Source organism: Lissotriton helveticus, chromosome 7 (genome assembly GCF_964261635.1).
Source record: "Lissotriton helveticus chromosome 7, aLisHel1.1, whole genome shotgun sequence".
Lineage (NCBI taxonomy): Eukaryota > Metazoa > Chordata > Amphibia > Caudata > Salamandridae > Lissotriton > Lissotriton helveticus.
Window position 1 is genome coordinate 297,600,699 of NC_136068.1, and position 17,020 is coordinate 297,617,718.

Consider the following 17,020-nt stretch of genomic DNA (forward strand, 5'->3'; position numbering starts at 1 on the left):
TCCCTCCACAATACTCCACAACACTGTACGCTATTCCTTGACCTTCTACTTCTCTCCGTGCCACTCAGCTATCCTGCATGCTACTCTATAACACTCCACTCTACTCCACTTTACAACACACCATTCTCCTTTACCACACTACCTTTTAGCCATGCTGAACAGCAGCCACTCTTGTATACAATGAAAGCAAAGCCAATAGCTCTTGCATAGGCAAGACTTATTGGTTTTGCCAATGCTTGTTCTATAATGTCCTGTACTGTTGTAAGTGAACCTGACAAGTGTTGTGTGATCGGGGGGTGGCATGATTGGAAAGTCATAGTTTGGGGAAAGTAGAATGGGTAGCACTGGGTTCAGGATGCTTGCATCTCCTTAAATTATTGCCCCTATATGTGCTTCTGGAAATGCCTGGTTTGGCAGGCGGCTGTATGTGGTAGAAGTTTCCTGTTGTATTTTCTTTGAGCCTCTATGAAAAGGAATGCTTTGAAAAGACCCACGGAAAGTGGATGTTTGGAATCCACCCATTGATTTTGAAGTTGTTGTCTTTTTTCATTTTCTCTGAGATTTCTTGGGGCCCAAGGAGATGTTCAACATCAAATGGGTGAGTACCAAGTTCTGTTGTACCTTCGGTTTAAAGCCTGATATCCAGAGCTACGCATGCTGTCTGAGGAAGACTGAATTGATGCCCCAAGCAGCAGTGTCATCTGCATCAATTGCACGTCTTTAGGTAGTGTTTGATAGGATTTTTCCCTGAGATACTAACTCCTGGCCCTTTTTTTTTTAATGTTTTTTGGGAAGAAATTGGAGGAGTCCCTCCATTTCATCCCATGTGGCCCTGTCGTACCTACTTGAGACCCACAGAATTTGCAATCTGCCATTAGTTATCAGATTGTGTTGATACCCAAGCGGGAATGGTATGCCCAGAAGTGGGTCCTGTGCTCACTAGACCACTGGATTCAAGCTAGCCTGGCTGATTACGGGTGATTCCCTGAAATCGGTCCCAGGATGCTTGTTTCTGGCTTGGAAGTTCAGGCTGGACTGTTCCCACATGGAACAGTGTCAAGACTGATTTGCATATGGCTGGGTCCAAACTGGGGGGGAGGGGTGAGCAAAAGAATTATGGATTTAACCCAGATCCTTGTGACTGGGGGTGAAAGTTTGCATTGTCCAGCATTCTGTCCATCAATTGTTTCCTTTGCATTTGACACCCCAAGTGGGAAGGGTGTGCCCAGACGTGGGTCCCGTGCTCACCGCACCACTAGATTCAAGCTAGCCTGGTTGATGAAGCGTGATGTCCTGAAACTGGTCCCAGGATGCTTGTTTCTGGGCCAGGGAGGACCTGGCTTGGTAGTTTGACCTGGACTGTTCCCACAAAGAACAGGGCCAAGACTGATTTGCATATGGCTGGTCCAAACTGGGGTGGTGTGGTGAGCAAAAGAATGATGGATTTAACCCATATCCTAGTGACTGAGGGTGAATTTTGGCATTGTCCAGCATTCCATCCATCAACTGTTTCTTTTGCATATGTCGCCCCAACTGGGAAGGGTATGCCAAGACATGGGTCCCATGCTCACTTCTCCATTGTATTCAAGCTAGCCTGGCTGGTGAAGGGTGATGCTCTGAAACGGGTCCCAGGATGCTTGTTTCTGGTCCAGGAAGGACCTGGCATGGCAGTTCGGACTGGACTGTTCCCACAAGGAACAGGGTCAAGACTGATTTGCATATGGCTGGGTCCAAACTGGGGTGGTATGGTGAGCAAAAGAATGATGGATTTATTCCAGATCCTTGTGACTGGGGGTGAATGTTTACATTGTCCAGCATTCTGTCTATCAACTGTTTCTTTTGCATTTGTCACCTCAAGTAGGAAGGGTATGCCCATGTGAAGTGTGAAATATTACTCAGGGTTTAGTTTGAACCACATATCTAACATTTAGATGGCTAGTTCCAGTCACTTTTGGTCATAATTTTTTGATTTGTGTATCAGTCACTTGTTGTAGATATATATAGGTTGCACCACCACATTATATGTTGTGCTACTTTGTTTTTGTCTTTATTTTTGTCCTATGTATACTTGGAGAACAGCCATATATTCCATGCAACAATAATGGATATATAAAGTCTGAAAACATATTTACTGTGTGAGCTTGTTTGGTGTGTCTCGACTGATCCGTGTCATTTTCAAGCTTGCAAATATTTAATAGTGATTAGTTTTCCTTGGACACTAAGCAATGTTTGGAACCAACAGACCCATTGTAGTAATTATCATATGTAGCAAGGTTCTGAGGAACACCGGTTGCCCCATTATACTTTACGTATGTACAAGAGAGTCTGGTGTGAGTTGGCCTTTAATGTAAGTTGGATCTTATGGAGATGTCTTGAATTTTTTTGTCTGCACGTGGAGTTATCAACCATGCATAGACAGGTTCTTTAAAGATATCACCAGTGTGCAGGGCTTTAAATGTGCCGGGTCTCACCGGTGCTGAGCACTGGCAGTTTTTTAAAGGAAAGGGGGCCTCAAAATGGGTCCCTATCGGGCTCTGTTGTGTGCCCTGGCACAGGCGGTCTGTTTTTTTCGGGACTGCAGTGACAGCAGGCACATTGTGTGCATGTGCTCACAGTGCTCACTTCTCATTAGTGGAGAAGTTACGGCATGGTCTCATGTCAGGTGAACTTTGTAGGGGAAGGGAAATCCTTTAAAGAGAGTAATTTCCTCTCTGGATTTCTCTTTTCTTTTTGAAACTCAGGCGCAGCAACATTGTTGTGGTGTCACCAGGGCATTCAGCAGAAGTTTTTTCAATATAATATAAAAGCCACAGTTGCTGCCTATTTATCTTTTGCAACTAACAACCATTGACAAAGCCAATAGTCCTGATTTGTTGTAGGTATGATGTTACTTGTTGTATCATATATCCGGATGCAATGACAGAAACAGCAAATACAAGCCGGGCGGCACACTATGCTAATCACAGATTTTTATTTAATGTGTTTTTAAGCCACGCCCTTAATTACATCGGCCATGCCCCTTTGAGAGACCCCCCAGTTTTTTCATCCCACTTAAAACCCTGCCTTTTTTTACTGAGTTTTATATAGCGAAGGTATCGGGTATCAGAGCGATTTACACCAGCACCAGTTGCGTTACATGAGGACACATTCATTTTTGTTAGGCTCTTAAACATAGGGAGATATTCTGTGTTGCACTGGGTAGAGGATAGTGGTTCAAATAAATAAATCTTACTCTATTGGGTCATTTTGAAGGGGTACCTTTTGGAAGGCTGCTCCTCTAGCCACTAGCTCTTCATAAGTGGACAAATCATCTAGGGAGGATGGCTGAGCAGGGTAGAGGTTTGTTGAGTCTCCTGAGGCCTCGGTGCCATATGGGTCCCAAGGATCTTGCTGTCGTGACATGGGGGCTAATTCTTCACCATCTGATTCCTCTTTTAATGGCAGTAGTGACCCTTTTGGTGTATAGGTGAGGGGGTGTGTTAGACTTGACCCTTTTTGGCTAAATTTCCCTAAACTTTTTGCCTACCCCGTAGAACTTTTTTTTCTGACATGGTATTCCCAACTTAGATGCTTTGGGCACTTAGCCACTGCTGATCAGTGTCAAAGTGCAAGCGATCCCTGTATAAAGTGTTATGGTAACTAGTGTCCATGATTGGTATGTTTGCCTAACTAGTAAAGTCCATAGTAAAGTGCACTATGTGTGCCAGGGCTGGTATTGTAAATGCTACTAGTGGGCCTGCAGCACTAATTGTGCCGCCCAGACAAGTAGCCCTAAAGAGAGAATTCAGGCCTGCCACTGCAGTGCCTGCACGCAATTTGTTAAACTGCCCTGTTGTCCTGACAAGTGCACCCACTTGCCAGGCCTTACCCATCCTTTTTCATGCACATCAGACACCCTATGGTAGGCCCAAGGTACCCCCCTGGGCAGGGTGCAGTGTATGTAAAAGGTAGGACATTTACAAAGGTGTTTACCATGTTCTGACAGTGAAAAACTGCCAAATCGTTTTCACTGTTGCAAGGCCATCTTCCCCATAGGACAGAATGGGGAAGGCTGTGTAATATGTTTCCAGCCTATCTTCCCATAGGCTTAAGATAGTGAGGTGACGTTTAGTTTGCCTGAAATCACAATTTAATAACACATCTTTTTGTGAAGGTGGTTTTTGAATTGTGTGTTTAGAAACCACACTTTTAGAAGTGTCTGGTTTAACAATTCTGTGTGTCTCTGCCTGGTTGTGGATTGACTGTCTGGATTTGAATGTGATAGGATCTGGGAATTGTCTTTACCCAGGGCAGGGGTGAGACAGCAACAGGATGCCCTGCATCTGGAGAGTAGGGGGGAGGAGTAGCCCCTGGAGGTGAAAAGGCCTGGGCTGCTGCCATATAACAATGGCTCTATCTCCTGCTGAGTGAATGAGGATCCAGACCCCCACTATCAAAGGAAGGTGTCACTGGCAGGGAGACACCCAGAACTGATTTGGACAGGGGTCAGTGCCCCCTTGAACACAAAGACGTCAAAGACATTTAGGGGTATAACTATGAGAGCTGAAACCCCTCAATGTTGGAATGTTGGAATGATCAAGACTGAAACTACTTTGTGGTCAAGAGGAACCTCTGCCAAGGAAGAACAGCTGAAGAGGCTGAAGAGAAGGACCCTTGCTGTGTGTTCTGGGGCTGGCCTGCAGTTTGCTGATTTAACTAAGGAGAGGCTAAGGGGCTTTGCTGTGTGCTGTGTCCCCCCTCCTTGAAATGACTTTGCTGTGTGCTGTGTACTGAAGTAACTTGTCCCCAAGGGCCCGAGGAGAGCTGGCTCCATGTTGTGGAAGCTCAGGGACATAAAAGTTTCCAAGTGTGTCTCAGCGACGCTGTGTGCGGGGGCTTTTTGCAGTCTGAGACCTTCGTAAGAACTGAATCATAATCATGTGCACCTGGAGTCCAAGTGAGTCTCAGCGATGCTATGTGTGTGTGCTCTGAGCAGCCTGTGGCCTTTGTGAGGATTGTCTTGTGATCGTGTGCACCCGGAGTGCAAGTGAGTCTCAGCGATGCTGTGTATGTGTGCTTTGTGCAGCCTGAGACCTGTGTGAGGAGTGCCTTGTGATCATGTGAACCCGGAGTCCAAGTGAGCCTCAGCAACGCTGTGTGCATGAACTTCGTGCTGCCTGAGACCTTTATGAGGATTGCCCTGTGATCGTGTGCACCCGGAGCTCAAGTGAGTCTCAGCGACACTGTGTGCGTGTGCCCTGTGGCAGCCAGCCTGAGACCTTCATGAGAAATTGCCCCGTGACTGTGTGTCCCAGAGCAGTCTTGTTCTCTGCTTTGATCGACAGCATGACCAGAAGTGTTGCGATCGTCATTGCCATAGGGCCGGACCGGCATCCCCAGAGGAGCTGTGAGAGTTCAATGCCACCAGATCGACAAAGCCGCATCGAATACCCAAGCCGAGAGGAGAGGAGAGTGAGATCGTACCCCCCCAGGTAACGCTCAGGGAGGACCTGGCCTGGCAGATCGGGCTGGACTGTCCCCATTGGTCGCAGGGTCAAGGCTGATTTTCATATGGCTGGGTCAAAACTGGAATGGCATGGCGAGCATAAAAACGATGGATTTAGGCCCAGATCTCTGTACTGGGGTGAATGTATGACATTGTTCTGCATTCTGACCATCAATTGTTCTTTTTGCATTTGTCACCCCGCATGGGACGGGTATGCCCAGACGTGGGTCCAGTGCTCTCCATGCCACTGGAGTCAAGCTATCCTGGCTGATGAGGGCTGAAAGCCTGAAACTGGTCCTAGGATGCTTGTTTCGAGTCCAGGGAGGACCTGCCCTGGCAGTTCGGGCTGGACTGTTCCCATTGGGCGCAGGGTCAAGACTGATTTGCATATGGCTAGGTCCAAACTGGAATGGCACGGTGAGCAAAAAAACAATGGATGTAGGCCCAGATCTCTGTACTGGGGTGAATGTATGACATTGTTCTGCATTCTGTCCATCAATTGTTCTTTTTGCTAGCGTGCGTGTGTCACCTCCTGGGGCAGGGTGCTGCCTACGAGAGAAACGCTGTCGGCCTTTCCCATATTTGCAGAGCGAGCCTCCGCTTAAGTCTGTATCACAGCCCGTAACTTGCCGAGGAGTGGCAGTACCGGGGCCGGAGTGTGGAGCTGCACTTTGTTTTCCATCATAACAGTGTTGGGGCATATTTTGTCAGTAGCTGACGCGAGTCAGTAAAAGTGGCATAGAGACCGTCCAGAGCACCGCAATCGGTGCCAGGGTACATTATTTTTGCATTACGGACTGCCTGATTGTTGCATTATTGTTGCATTACGAACTGGCTTTTATTGTTGCATTACGAATTGCATTTTTTTTGCATTACGCACTGCCTGATTGTTGCATTACGAATTGCATTATTTTTGCATTACGAGCTGCCTGATTGTTGCATTACGAATTGCATTATTTTTGCATTACAAACTGCCTGATTGTTGCATTACGAATTGCATTATTTTTGTATTTACGAACTGCCTGATTGTTGCATTACGAATTGCATTATTTTGGCATTACGAACTGCCTGATTCTTGCATTACGAACTGCATTATTTTTGCATTACGAAGTGCCTGATTCTTGCATTGCGAACTGCATAGCATTGCCTTAGGACTGCATTGGATCATCGATAATTGCTCATTAATACTGCAAGAACCTACAAGGGCTTGCTGGCCTGATAACAGGCAAGGTAAAATATTACAAATACGCATATGTTGGACTTTCATTGTGTGGTCTCAACATATATATTTTTTTTAATAAACATATGATTGCTTTTTTATGAAACTTGTGTGGAGTCCCTTTGTGGTGTTATCACTGGGTTACTGTGAGTGTGGTTGCAAATACTTTACACATTTGCCTTGGAGATAAGCCTGGCTGCCCGTGCCAAGCTACGAAGGGGGTGAGCAGGGGGCTATCTGAGAATGTGTCCTTCCGTTCCCTGTCTTAGAAGCAAGGGTCCCTATTTGGCCTAAGGTACCTACATCAGCCAACTAGTGACCCCCAGTTCTAACATTGGTGGTCAGCGGTTGGGGATTTGAACGTGTATTTGCAAATTCACTTGCAGTGATTGGTTCACATCACTAGTGTAGCGCAGACCATGACGCAACCACATGTTGTGTTTTGATTTTTGGTTCTATTTTTGAGCTACCTTTAAGCCACACATCATGTCTCAAAGGAGTCAAGAAGCCAGTGAGGCTTCAGAATTAGAATTCGACATTGAGGCATTGCTTACTTACAAAATTGGTCAATTGAGGCAATTCTGCAGAGCTTTGGGATGTCCCATGAAAAGTAGTGCCAAGAAGGAGGAGCTGCAAATGGCATTGAGGGCCTGGTGGGAAGCCAAAGAGGCTCAGGAGACAGGAGATGCTGAGGTGGATGAGGATGACCCAGGGAATGGATTTGGTCCACAGGATTTGCCGGTGGAAGGACCAGCCTCAGGTGCTGGTAGTAACCATTCAGGGGGGAGTTTTTCCCCAGAGGAGCAGGAGGAAAACCAAAGGGTCAGAGAGCATGAGTGGGAGGTTTTAAAACTTAAGGCTCAAGCAGAAGAGAAGAAGCTGTTCATTGAAAGTGAAAAGCGAGCAGAGGAGAGCAGGAACACTCTCGCCTTGGAAGAGAAGAAGATTCTCTTAGCCCACGAGTTAAGCATGAGGGAACTGAACATGAAGGCTAAACAGGTGGAGTCCCGTTTTAATGATGGCAGCACACAGCCAGTGCCAAGTGTGGATGAGCACAAGCGTGCGCTGGATGATTGGGTGATGGTTAGCATGGCAAATGATTTGAAGGGGTTGCTCTATTTGGCCCCCAGGGAGCCTGGGCTCAGTAATTATTTTCCAGGATCGCACCAACACTTGTTAGAGTGCAAGCTCGTTGACTCCCGGGAGCTTGCACAAGAGCCCGACCCCCGGTCATGGGTCCAAGGGTCTGAGGAGTCTTTAGAGGGGGAAGAGAAGTGAAGAAGAGCAGTTAGGTCCCAGAGTAGTACGGGAGGGCATGCAGACTAGTACCCTGTTCCAAAGGAGAGGGAGAGAGTGTGAGCAGCGTCCCCAGAGGTTCACAACCTCACCCAAGAGACTGGAGGGTTCTTTAGAGGAGTAGCACCTACTTGCCAGCTGTATGAGGAAAAACACCTACCGTCAGGAGGGTGTGGGGCGTCTGTAACCAGAGCTCCTGCAATCCTGAAGTTTGTGAGTGCCATTCCTAAATGGCATGCACAGAAATCCAAATAGAAGGTTAAGGAAGGAAGGTGTTCCCCCATGGGACAGTACCCAGCCAGTAGGGCTAGATCCCCTAGATGTGACCGGGGTAAACCCACCTCTATGCTGGAGGGCAGGATAACTGGAGACAGTATCCTGGCTGATGGGTCTTCCAGGGGTACCGCTCTAAGTGGGGATTGGCAAGGGACAAGCACCATGATTATGCTAAATGTAGTCCTTGCCTTCCCTTCTAAATTTAGCACTGATGGTCCTTTATTTGCCTGCTGAAAGTGGTTGAGGGGAGAAAACACTTCAAAATCATATTTACAATATAGTCATGTCTAAAAGACCACAGACTCTGAATTCTAGTTCATGAATGTTATTATAAGGCCAAAAATAATTGGATATACACTCATTGGAGAATCAGCTAATATAGGCACAGAAAAATCAATACAGAGCCAAATCTATGCATATAATTAATTCGGCATAGAAGGCACAAAGTAATAAACTCTAAAATTAGAATACAACCCAAGATGGAGGCAGATTCAAAGTCATTTTCATTAGGAAGGTAAGCATAAATTACCTTTCCCTTCACTACTCTAATTGGTGATGTTTCTGGCTGTTTCCCCCTATCTCATTTCCCAAAGGTGTCAGCATGTGTTGACTTCCTAAGAAGTACTCACATCAAAATGGGTCAAAATAGCTTAAGGCTAGGGAGCTCGCTCTTAGGATGCTCCTTCTCCTCCGAAAATGTAGAAGTCTGAGTTCTCTATCCCTGCGCATAACATAAATAAGCATTTGCAATGCAATAGGTCTTGCATTCACTGTAGTTTGAGCTATTGGCATTGTAAATGACAATGCCTTTTATTTATGTTTTGGGTTTTAAAACATAAATAAAAGGCATTGTCATTTACAACACTAATATCTTAAACTTGCGTGAATGCGAGACCTATTGCATTGCAAATGCTTGTTTAACCAGCTGTCATTCTGAAACTAATGTCAGGAATGATGTTCTGTAATGGGTAAATTGCTGGTAGACTTTAGGCACAAGTAGCCAGGAGATTTGTCATCTGCAGTCATTGTGACAATACGCCCTGTAGTAGAGTGAAGGATATAGGCAGATACATGCTAGGTTTGGATCCTAGCTGTTGGACATCTTTAAGGGAAAGTCGCAAGTGACTTGCTTCCTTAAAAAGCAACAGTTCCTGGATGTAGGAGGAGACTGATCAATTTCACAAAGAAGGTTTGAATTTTGTAGTGTATTTCATGTTTCTTCTGTAAATCTGTAACAAAAAGTGGCAAGGTCCTGAAGATTGCCTGGACACCTGTTCTAACCATGTTATGGAGTGTTGAATGTTCACTCCCAACACTAATGGTGGAAAGAAACGCCTAAAACAATCAGCTAAAATCCCCCCTCTCTTAATTTGGATAATGAAGGTGTACGGCTGTACGCTGTACATGGTACCATATGAAGAATCAAAGTAATTGATGAAGGTTACTTTACAAAAAATAGTGTTGGTGGCACAAATGGCTGACTTGAGCAGGTCTCCCAATTCGACATGCAGGGGGCAGTTCTCTACCATCTACAAACAAGCAGAACACAAGTGTGGTGGGAAGAGCGTTCATGGGGTCCTCACACACCAGGTCGAAAGTGCGGGCAATGCCGGTACTCCAACGTGTCTCCCTAAAGTCTGGACATTACCGGCACTGCAGGACCGCCGTCATCTTAAGGGAACGGCCCACGTGATGCGGAAGTCGGAAATCTCGCGATAACGCGGCTCCGAGCTACGCCGCCATCTTGTCTCGAACTTTCACTGCCTGACTGCATGGAGAAAGCCTGACCCTGCCTTACAGAGGTGCCCCATTATGCCAAGGAAAAAAAAGTCCCGGATCCCAGGAGAGGGCCCGGGTGAAGACCAGTGAATAGCAGGGACTCACATGCCTAATGGGAGAGCCCCGCGTCGTGCTGGGTTGGAGGAGCTGGAGTACTGCGCTGCAGCATCGGGTGATTTTGCACGTTTCCTCGGGGTGGTGGCTGGCTTGGGCAGCGGGCGCGTGTGTGTGTGTGTGCGCGTGTGTCTGTGTGTGCGTATGTCTGTCTGTCTGTGTGTGTGTGTGTGTGTGCGCGAGCGTGTCTGTGTGTGTGTGTGTGTGTGTGTGTGTGTGTGTGAACAGCATGCCGGAATCGGAGCGCGTGTTCACGCGCGCGACCTGATCTGATTCCGGCATGCTGCGCGTGCCCATCTCTTGTCTTCCTCTTGGCTCCTTGTAAGCAGAGCCGACAACAATAGGGTCTCGCTGCGACAGGGCTTCGCCCTGTATCGCAGGTGCGAGACCTAAAAAGGACAAACTCAGCCCCTCCTAAATGTATCACATGACAAATCATTTCACTTCCAAAGGTTGTGGTGAATTTCCATCGCTTCTTTAAATAATTCTTCTTTTCTTCAAGTGGCCTTGGAGTGCAGGTAGGCCAAGCACAGAAGGCATCCTCCCTTTCCGCTTCTCAGACTCTTCAAAGACATTCTGGTTATCTCCTTAAACTAAAATAAAGATGTTGAATTCTTGTACCTGCAATGGGATGAGAGTATACTGTCTTTTTCACAAAAACAATTAATTTAATTATTTCTTTTAGCTACCAAGGGTTTTGAAACTATCAACAACCTGCAGCTCCGGGCCTACTGTGCAGGCAACTTAAACAACTCACAGTTACATTGTGTCATTCTGAACGTTATGAATACAAAAATGATAGTGTCTCTAATACATATCAATCCTATTTAAAAATAAATTTTATGATTCTATGTTTAGAATGTTGAATAAATGCATTTGGTAACCGTAATACACTGCACATGATATAAATACAGATAAATGCATTTAAACCATGAGTATACTGCACCCATACAGTTTAGAGTGCTGTGTGCGCTCTATCAGTTCCCCCTCTTATGACTTGTGTCATAACACCAACATCTTACTCTCTTATAGTTTTCTCTTTGCAGAAGAGAATGATCTAAGCAGAAATTGTAGCTTGCCGTCCCTGTCTGAATCTTTCTAACCCCTTAAGGTGCAGAAAATGACTGCCCTGCAGTCGTTCTAACTGCTGCTCTTGTTTCTTTAAGGAGTTTTCATTATAAGGTGCCTTTTGCCATTTGTAAGCCTTAATGGCTCCCAATAACACAATGATACAAATGACTGCTATTATGATGGGTTTCAAAATATATCCCATTATCCCTTGTCCCAGGCTTCCAAACCAACTTCCAATCTTCCCAAATCCCTTGTCAATTTGTTCCCGAATGCCATCTGCAGCCAAATCGTGCACATCTTGATGTATCTCTGAAATGTTACTGATATATTTTCGTATATCCCGACTATTGTCAGGAATATAAGTGCAGCACTGTTGAACTTTCAGTAATTTACAGACTCCTCTAGCTTTTGCTAGGAGGAAGTCTAAAGCAAGGCGATTTTGAAGAACCATAGGCCTAATCGAGACCATTTTCCCATCAACGAGTAATAAGATTTGGGTCATATTCACAGAGAGTTTATCCACTATTGTTGCCAGCTTTCTAATTTTCACATCATTAAAAATTACACCCATACTGGGTATCATGGCTCCAAATACATCCCCAACAATTTCTCCAGCACTTGCACCACGTTTTTCTCTGTGAACGCCTTTTCCTTCTAGAGGTCATAGATCATCTACATGGAAGATTTTGGGAAATACCACTGCTAAATAACATGTACCATACCAATTCTTGGGCAATTTCACATAAGCACTTTTTCCACACTCAAAATACACATTTGGTACTATAGTCAATTTATCAATAATGCTTTTCTTATTGCTTCCTCAATTAAGAAAATGTGTTCACAATCACTCTCACCCACAAATATTTTGTCATAATAAGTTGACGGGTGCATAATGCATAATTTTCCTTTTAGCTGAAAGTCTAAAGCTATGGGACCAGAACTTACCTTTGTCTTATGATCTAGTTCTTCCTGTGTCCATGGGATAACTTTATGCTTTGGGTCTGGTCAAAATAAGGTCTGTCTATGTCGTTCTTCTATCTGATCCACAAATTTCTTTTCAACATCAGTCAACATGCAAATTGTGTCTATGAGCATATGAAGTATCTAACGTAATAGTAGGCATGAAATACATAGACATTCTCTCTATCTCCTTGTAGTAATCATACTTATTCATGTACTTTAGAACTGTAACTTCTGAGAGTACCACATCATAATTTGAGAAATAGTACTCAAAATGGGCCTTACTATAAAACATGCTTAGCAACACACTACATGTGATGCCATAAGTCAAAGGTAAGTGATGATATCAGATGCCCTCTTCTATTGATGCGGGTAATTACATGCACATGTAACCGCTTTCGCTTCCATTATGTCCACATATTCATATAACAAACGAGCATATGCATTCAGAGTAAAATCTCCTTTTGATAAATCTACGTGTAGCATCCAACTAGTTTCCCTAATCATATCTCTATCTTTGGCAGCTGCACCCTCTCCTAAGTCTGCAGTAGATGGGGTAGGTGTAATTTCATTTTTTTCAGTATTGTGAGACCCCACCAACGATGTAACAATCACCACAGCTATGACAATAAGCACCACAACTATAAGGGTACCAATTATGCATTTCTGCTTGTGTCCTGACTTCTCAGACTCCATTTTTAATAACTGTTTTGATTTGAAACGTAACTGATCTTAACCAAGTCTCTGGTCTTCTTTACTTGCTTATTTTAATTATTTACAATGTCCTTTATTTTCCTTTTTCCATTCGGGTTATTTTTTTCTTTCAATGTTCAGTTCAGCAATACTAAACCTATTGAAGAGACGTAGTCAGCCCTAACCCTCAATTATTTTCTCTATTGAAAGTCCCTAATTTTAAAACTTCTTCCTCTGGGGCTAGCTTATCTTCTTTCTAAGGCTAATAAGATTTCTTTTACAGTTCAATCTTCATCATGTATGATATTTGATCCAAGCATAGCAAGAACAAGCTGTAGTATTTCAGCACAAATTTCTTCCATTTCTTGTGCAGTGGCTGTTGACCAAAAGTTGGGAAAGCAACTTGGTTGAGGATCAAAAAGTGCAAGCCACTCAGCCTTGGTGGATCGGGAAGAGTTAGAGTCGGAATTCCGAAGGCATTAACTCCTGGGACTATTAACTGAATGTCAATTGTCAGAGTGCACCTTCTGTGACTCACTGTCCATGTCCCCAGCCTCCCAGATGTCTCTGGTTTCTGCATCTGCAGCCAGGTACGTCCACTCAGTAGATGCGTACTTTCGAGACGGTACTCTCTCCCTTCTGGATCGTCTTAGACCATCTGGTCTTACTTCTGTTTCACTTTGATCGGATTCAGATGTTTCAGGAATCGGAGCAAGATCTTTCTCAGATGCAAGTCTTATGTTCAGACTTTCTTTCTTTGTTGGCCACTTTGCTGTTGCAGCATCTGGCCACCGCTCTTCCTCTTGATCTGATCCTTGTGCACCAGGCGGTTCACTCTGCTCTAGTTCAAAGTTCACTTCCACAATATTGTCTATCTCGGAGTCTGCATTCACTTCAGGAGTTGTTTGATTTATTCTTTCTTGCTTGGCTGATTGTTCTGCTTCATCGAGAGTTCTCACGATTGGGCTTGTTATTTCTGTTTCTGTTGCACTCTCAATTGCACTTCTGGGAAAAAGAGGAGTTGTGTCCTCCACAGGTTCTGGAACTCTGCGAGTATGTGAAGTGTGAATCCAGTTTGGAAATCCTCCACACTTCACCGATGTACTTGTGACCAGAAGCACCTGGTATGGTCCTCGCCAGCGAGCATCAAGGCAGCTCTTCCTCACGTGCTTTCGGACAAGAACCCAATCACCAGGGCTTAGATCATGCAGCAGGTCTCTCGAGGTGGATACAGTCGCAGCCTCGACTTGGTGGGACTCAGAATTAACCACATCAGCCAGTCCCTTACAATAAACCATAACCAAATCATCTGTGATGTTTAGCAATGCTGTAGCTAGCACCATAGGTAGTCGCATAGCTCTTCCCATCAGTAGTTCATGGGGAGAGAGCCCTGTCCTCCGGTCAGGTGTAGTGCGCAGACTCATCAACACAAGTGGCAACACATCGGGCCATTTCAATGAAGTTGACGAACAAACCTTTGAGACCCACATTTTCATTGTGCCATTTATTTGTTCCACAAGACCAGAAGCCTCGGGCTTGTGCTGCAATGTAATCGTTGGTCAATTTTCAAAGCTGCACATAATAATTTCATAAGTTTGCTATGGAAGTGTGTTCCTCTATCTGTCTCCACCGAGGTCGGAAATCCAAATCTTGGTATCAGTTCCCTTAAGAGCAGTTTTGCCACTGTGAGACTGTCACATCGCCTAGTTGGATACACCTCAATCCAACGTGAAAAGATACAGACCACCACCAAGACATATGTCAACCTATTGCATCTTGGCATCTCAATGAAATCCAACCGTATTCTATTGAAAGGATCTCCTGAGGTTCCAATGTGACGCATCGCAACCAGTTTTTTTCCCACATTCATTTATTGACATGTAAAACATCTGTGACAGACTGCTTCAGCATGCACACGAAATCCGGGGTTAAACCACGTTTGCCTAAAAACACGCACCATGGCATATCTTCCAAGATGAACTGCTCCGTGAATCTGCCTTGCCATTGGGCTCAATAAACAATTAGGTAACACTGCCCTTTCATCTGTTGATATCCAAATGCCATCATCTCTATTTTCACAGCCTGCTCTAACCCATGACGCTGCTTCCTCCTCTGAGACCTCATCATGCAGTTGTTTAACCTCATCCCATGTATCGACCACAGCCAACATCATACTGAGCTCGGTCTCTTCTGCGCTCTCCCCAACATATTCTCCATTAAAAACACAAACATGTAATGCACAAAAACGAGCTACTTCGTCAGCATAGTTATTACCTTTGGTGACAAAATCTTCTCCTTTCCCATGGGCTGCACATTTAACTACCGCTATGTATTTAGGTCTCTGTAAGGCTTCCAATTGTTGTAAACGTATCTAGGACCCTATTTAAATATTCCTGATTCATGCCCTTATGTGGTTATAACAAAACATAGCCTTATAAAGGCATAAGAATCATATCCATATTAAGTCATAGCCAATGCAGTCCAAATACGGCAAGGCTACTCCCATAGACTCCTGAAAAATACAACGCATTCTTTAAATAAACCAAGCCTCCAGCAGCCCGGGAATTCCCCCTGCTTTTGTTTTGATTTGTACAAGAACTCCTGGAGTCCAGAAAGAACTGTAAGTTCTTAGTGACATCTTATGTCCAACCTTACGTCAAACTCGGCACCTTCCAGGTATAAATATACCAGCCTCTGCCTTAAGCAAACACACGGTGGTTTGGAGCAGATCGGCTATGTACTTACCTGAAGCCCAGCTGATGCGAGTGCCGAAGGAAGCCGACCCTCCCCTTGACGCACTGAGAGAGACGCTGTCTCTTCTCCTGCCGAGAAATCCAGCTCCAGTGTTTCCAGTTACCCTTGCGGGTTGCTGGGAGATCGAGTCCTGAGAAAGAGATACAAGACCTCCTTCATTCTATAACCAAGGTACGGAGCTGATTAGATCCTTAGAGAATTCTTGATTCAGATTCTTGGCAAAAACTAACTTAACCTAAACTGCAGCTCACTTACTTCTTCCCACGTACTAGGCTTAGGTTAGGTACACCGGGGTAGGCGTATCTTAGAAGCACCAGTTAAGTACGTTTAGTCAATGATTTTATGTATGTATATATTTTATCCGTTTTAAGTATATTATGGCTAAGAAACTATATAAATGCTTTTACAGTATTATTTCATAATACTCCTTTTACTGTACGCACTTTACTTCATGATAAGTATTGCAATTGTGGCAATTCATTTCTCTTGCATGAGAAAGAGGACTGCTCAATAAATAACAACTTTTATTGAAAATGCCCGTCTCTCTATTTCTCTACACTCCTGGTGAAACTAAGCATGCACGAATGACTGAGTGAAATAGCTGTCTATTGTTTTCACACAACTCTGGAGATATACTCCTTGTTCTGGAGGGAGCAAAGTTGTCATGTTTATGCGGTTGTCAGAAGCTAATCCCTTCTTGTCTAATCAGGAAAGTTAATTCCTTCCTGTTCATTCGAGAAAGTTTCTAGTGACCTCTGAGCTAGCTGGCATACCTAATTAGGTCTAACATATTCAGTAGAGACCTAGATGACCTCAGTCCTACGTCTAAACTACCGTTTATGTTATTCTAATTCACAGAGCCTATTGGCAATATAGGAACTACACTACATGGCGCCCAACATATGGTAAGGCGATAATCTAACGCTAGATACTAGAGTAACTCAGTCGTGCTTTTCACACAGACCCCTTTTCCCGTAAAAACTCCAATAGACGTCTGGAGTGGGTAAAAGGTTAATATCCACCAGAACTTTGTAGGATGAGAATTCTATGTATTAGTTTTTGGTTTAGTCAACGTTGAAGGATACAGTGTTCCAAAATATTGTGCACCTAATCTTTGTTTTCTTGAAACTTGCCCTGCAACAAAAAACTTTCTGTCAGTAAAATGGGAGAAAGTGAAGACGAAAGGGAGAGAGCTAGAATAGCAGCTCAACTCCTAGCGCATGACACAAGTCTCCGAGAAGAAGACCCGAATGCTATAATCATTCCGGTAAATGTAAGAAAAACAATTACTATTAAACTTATAGAAAATGGACTATCATCAAGAGGTGGTACAGTCATATTTGTATTAGAGGCCCATGAATATCGGCAGCCAG